The sequence below is a fragment of the Pinus tabuliformis genome, chromosome X (assembly GCF_031772625.1).
Source record: "Pinus tabuliformis cultivar Carrire ecotype Pingquan chromosome X, CPIR1, whole genome shotgun sequence".
NCBI classification, from domain to species: Eukaryota; Viridiplantae; Streptophyta; class Pinopsida; order Pinales; family Pinaceae; genus Pinus; species Pinus tabuliformis.
Window position 1 is genome coordinate 777,447,650 of NC_142308.1, and position 6,000 is coordinate 777,453,649.

General features: G+C 36.7%; 1 pseudogene; it reads left to right on the top strand.

The window, feature by feature from the left end:
* The window catches only part of LOC149142179 (uracil phosphoribosyltransferase pseudogene), an 82,895-nt pseudogene extending 77,256 nt beyond the window's left edge, over nucleotides 1-5,639 (top strand).
* The last annotated feature ends 361 nt before the right edge of the window (nucleotides 5,640-6,000 follow it).

Below are 6,000 nucleotides of genomic sequence, written 5' to 3' on the forward strand. Positions count from 1 at the left end.
TCAACTTTAGGGTCGACATGAGGTTGATGTTGTTCAGGTGGAGGAGAACTTGCTTGAAAAATAGTTTCAACACTTGGAAACATCGAGGTCGAAAATAACCAAACTGGTAGACCAATGGTAAATCTAGGAAGGGACAACGTTTCCATATAGGGAGTACCAACATTTCCAAAAGAAGCAAAAGGACTAGGATTCCTGTTAGGGGAATTTCCTTGGTTGGTAGACTCAGGAAATTTTTCCATTGGTATCAACCTAATATCTACTAAGGAGTATTTCCACATGAAGTATGTTTCCACAGTAAATTAATTGATTTTAGGACTTTAACAAAAATAAGTGAAAAAGGGGTAATCTAGGAAAAAGAGTTTACCAAGTATCCGTGAACCACAATATACACCTTAGCTGAAACTAAGGACTTAACATATGTAAGCCAATCTCCCCGAATGATGTGTTCGGTGTATCACACTTACAAGGCAGCTCACTTGGTTACCTATGGCTAAAAGATATCAACCTAGAGGGGTCTCCCAATATATACTCGACGGTATAGGGAGCACAAGTTCATGTTAGCATTGTCTAATGCAGAACCGTTTGATGAGAGCGTCCCTATACACTTATCATACTGAAGTGCCTCCGATATACCCTAAATTACTGGATAACCTTCTATATACTTCCATACTAGGACGCGATTTCACCCTCGGGATACACAATAGGCAGTTAGTGAAAGCTTCTATGTTTAAAGATGCCGGAACATGTCTCTAGCCTAGACCTCTAGATATTTGCGTTAATTTCCAAATGCTCTTTAGGTTAATTGAGGTAAATTTTAATGTTTATCTTTAATTAATTTTTGGTTTTAAGGCTCAAAACGATGTCACCTGAACCCCTATGATGCAATTATATGATAAAAGGAAAACTTTTCATTTCGCTGAAAGATAGACTAATCAAGGGGAGAAATTTCAATCAATAATGCATCAGAGAAAACACATCAAGCAAAAGTTCCTCCCACTAACTTTAATTTTCGTCTCCCAAATGGCATGCCGAAAGTGATAATGATTTTGACTTTTCACTATCCTAAATGCAACGTTTTCGAAAGCAAAACAATTTTGACTTTACTAAGATGAATTTATACGAATTATGCTTTTCTTTTCGTTTTGAATGATTTGATGCACCTTATATAGTTTTTATCTTTCAAACACCAAAAGATGTGTTCTATTTTCAATGATGAATCTTAAGAAATAACTTTTCAATGCAACTAATCTAATGCATTTTCACGAATAGTAAATTTTGAAATACAAGCTAAAACAAATGCAAAACGATGTTTTCAATGATTTCCACAGAAAACAACACTCAATCAATCAGAAAAACAAATATCTCAATGACACCAACAAACAAGTGATGACCAATTGACTAGAAACCCTAGAACTCAATCAGATTTCACTTCAAATCCAATGAGACAAATTTTGCAAATTAATCAAGACAATTAATCAAAAACTAACAAATCCAAGCATACATGATAGGAAAAGACCTTGGGGGCCAAGACACACTCTATTCTAAGGAAGAAGCCTTAAAAATTCTCACATTCAATGATCATTGCTACTTTATATACCCAAACTCGTGATGATTAGGTTATCATCGCTATGTTGCACAGCCAAACCCGCGATGGTTGAGGTCATCAACACTACTTTGTATAGAAAAAGTAGCGATGATTTCAGCACGACCAAACAATGAAGAAATTTTTTTCCGTCGTCACTGTACAGATGAAAACTCGCGATGCCATTGCGACTATTAGAGCTAAACTCGGGATGGGCGAGGAATATGGGAAAAAACAAAAAAGATTCCAATAAAAAATCCAGACTTAGCACTCTAAGGCAGTAATCAGTGATGGTATAAACCTAGACTGATGCAGACAAGCCGAGAAGTCAACGGTTGGTCTAACTAGACATAGGATCTAATTGAAGGAATGGATGGAATGGTTTATAGATTTCCTAGTGGAGTCACCATTTCGTTGTCTAGGTAAATCATCTCTGCAGACAGAGACGATCCCTCTATCCCAATGAGTGGGACTAGCAACCTACTTGAAAATCTATTGGACACTTTCCTAAGTTATAATTGAAAAGCGAGACGAAGAATATGGCCTACCTTGTTCTGATGTTATCACATCGCCCTTTGTTGAAGACCTTGAATCACTTGCATCACAGGCTTGTTCCTACTGCTCACAATGTTTATGCACCCACACTAGAGATCAAGACACAACAAGACATGCAAATACAAATAACATATTCAAAAGTAACCTACTTAACAAATCAAGGAGCGTTAAGAAAAATGATAAATAAACATACACATTTTTGGAAAATGAACCAGTAGTTATATATTAATATAATAAAGGAGGAAGCATACAACCAAGCCTTGATGTCAATAAGCTCTCCTTGAATGAATGTCCAAGTCCAAGATAAGATCTCCAAACACTCCTTCTCCAAGCAAAATGAGTAGCATATAGACACAATCTTAGCAGAAGGGTGCAAATAGACAAAGACCAACAATTTGGGAATGGGAAAAGATGAATATATAGGTAGGGAAAGGGAGTTAGGATCTCTCCAAAGATAGGAGAAGACCCTCATCTCAAGGAGGTAGCTTATAGGGATAAGACCAAAAGGCAAAGTTGAGAGGACTTGACCTCATCCACACTGAACAACCTCTAGCTCATTGCTCTGGAAGCTTCTAGATCACGAAGCTTCTCATCCTCTTTAGGAAAATTTCCTTTTAGGGATCATATTGGGTATACAAGAAAACAGAGCGATGGCATTGTAGGGATAGTATAGTACAACTAGCGACCATCACATTTTTCAGTATCATAAGAGCGATGACCCTCAAATTAGGGTTTCAGAGCTAATTCCTTCAGGGGAAGCTCAAGGAATTTTCCAATCATAGCAATAGGGAAGATATGAGATGTATATCAGGATGAGTACATTGTATGATGGGTATGTTTCGGGCACTTCGAGGTATGTCACAGGGAATTGTAGGAGGTGTGACAAAATACTATGCAATACATCTTGAGGAGGCCAAGTGCCTGATATTGGATTGGGATGCCGAAGTGTGGTGGGGGTGTAAGGACTTCAATGCCTGGGGTTGTGCACATTAGTGAGTGTGAAGGGAGTGCTCCAGCCTTTTGAGTTGCCTGGAGTGCTACTACATGGAGTACTAAGTTGGGTGTCTGCGTAGGGCAAATGAGATGTTAGCTGAGCACAAGCCTTGGGCTATGGTTCAAACTGATGAGGGTTATTCTTGGTTCCGAAAGTGGAAAAATGACAAATATTCCTTGGGATTCTTGGGTGTTGTGGATACTTTCGATGTCTGCTAGTTATACTAGTTTAGCAGAGGATGTAGGGAAAATGTGAAGTAATAAATAACTAAATAAATAAAATGTTAATGATTCAACTTAACTTCAGGACGAAGTTCCTTAAAGAATGTAATGTCCCCTAATAATAATAAACAAAATAAAATAATAGTAAAAATAATTAAATAAATGATAACAATAAAGAAAAGATCATAATGGTAAATAAATAATAAAAAAATTAAAGAAAATATAATAATAGTAAATAATCAATAAATAATGAAGAGAATATAATAATAATAAATAAATAAAATAGTAAATAATAATATTGGAATTCTAAATAAATATATATAAAGGTAAACTATAAAAATAGTCAAAATAAGTAAGGTTAACAAAAAGTAAAATAAAATAAGAAAGAGCTAAATGAATAGAACTATAAAAATAGTAAAAACAAGTAAATTTAACAAAAAGAAAAAAGGAATAAAACAAGAAAGAATTAAATTAAGAGAAATATTAAATTAAGTAAAATTTAAAATAAAGAAATAAAAGTTGTGTGTTGACACATGGAATGTGTGCATGCGGACTCCTTTTCATTGTTTTGTCTATTTAATGGAGGATGAGGAAGATGAGATTCATCATTCCTTCATCCATTCTCTTGGGAGAAAAGTGTTGTGAGACAAAGGATTCCCTGGCGGTAGTATGTTGATTGAGGGCTCGGGGGTGGCCATCTGTAGAAAGATTATGTGTAGCTGAGCCTATGGTTGTGTGGAGTGTCGTCCCCAAAACTTTGTTGCGGTTAGTGGGATTCAAATAGTATTCAACTATGAAATTATAAGTAAGAAATATCATCGGTACAGGTGAGTTGTCTTTGCTCAGATTTCTCAAAAGTTCTATGCTAATTAGTTGAATAGAGGTGTGTTGATTATCAAATCACATAATTGATCTAATTAGTTGCCTATTTTAATTTTGGGTTTGTTACACATTTACTTTGCATATGATTCATTCTAACTTGAATGAATGCTATTAAAATATAAGTAATGTATTCTTCACCCCTACTAAATACACATTAATAACATGGGAACTGTTAGAATCCGTCTTATGTCAGTGTGAGATTGATTCTTCTTCAAAACCCTATTTTGAAGAAGAAATCATTAAATGTGTTGTTTTAGAATATGTAATTTATTCTCCCGCTCTTCAAATGGCAGCAGTTTCTTCAGCTCCTATCTCTGCAAAAACACAAACAAAAGAAAACAAAACATCATCAGCAATTATGTCCATTTGTTTGATCTAGTCTAGAAGCTGTCTTCAGTTGTCATTTGGTTATACAGCTCTCCATACATTTGGTTGCTCAGATCTGGTTACTTAGCCAAGGAATCGCTGGAATGAAAGGCATACTTTAATCTCTTGACAAGCATATGCCTGCGGCCTTGTTGCTTAACCTCTGCTGCAGACTTCTTGGCACATGGATTTACATTATGTAGGGAATTCCTGAAGCAGCTCTTGATCTGAAGGTTCGGCTTGGTATGCCTGCTACACAATGGATCAGTGTTTATAATGCTCGTCGGCCGATGAAAATAGAGATACCACTATAATGTGGCTGATACAAGACTTACACAGCATGTTGAGAAAGGAAATGAAGATGGCCTTTTTATAAGTAGTGAGCTTCTTGCTCAAATTTGTGGGCTCTTATTATGGATGCGGGAAATGGATTCACTGCACAAGTTTATGAGCTTGATGATAGTCATGATTTCAAGATAAATAAGAAAGCGCGATGGCAGAACTAGGGAGGCTTCTTATCTATGAGGCATCAAGGGATTGGTTTCCCATTGTTAGCGGTGAGATCCAAACACCACTAGGAGTTGCATCTATTGAGTTCATTGATCCAAGAGAGCCCGTGATGATAGTGCCAGTTTTGAGAGCTGGTCTTGTATTGGTGGAGCATGCTGCATCTATTTTGCCTGCAACAAAAACATATAATGTTGGCTATTATAGAGATGAGAATACACTTCAAACAACCTTATATTTGAAAAAACTGCTAGAAAGATTTCTAGAGGGTTCTCATGTGCTTGTAGCGGATCCAATGCTTGCAACTGGTGGGACAATTGTTGCCACAATTAATCTACTGAAGGACAGGGGAATTGATCCCAAAGATATACGGGTGGTTTCGACTGTGGTTGCTTCCCCTGCACTTCAAAAATTAAGTGATAAATTTCCTGGGCTTCATATCTATACTGGAACTATTGATCTTGGTCTGGATGAAAACAGTTTTATTGTTCCAGGTCTTGGGGACGCAGGAGACCGCAGTTATGGCACTTAAGATCCTTTCATTTGGTTTTGATGCTTATTGGCGTGAAGGACAAAACCTTATTCCCAGTTTAACACCATATCTTATCATCATCTTTTGTGTAATGTGTCTCTATTGCTCCCTCGGTTTAGAGTTATTTGGTGGCCTTGTCTATGCAAACAATCCTAAACTGGAAGGGAACGAAACATTGAAGCTTTCGTGTTATCGACATTTTTGTGCCTTACAACATTGAGCAGGAAATGTCCATAATCCAAGGGATCCAAAGTCCCTAAATGAGTTGTTCCTACCCCTAGAGGAACAAGGTCAACCAATGACAGCTTCTCCCAGAAGTTCTCCACCAAAAACCACTCAGAAACAGTTAATTCAGGATCAA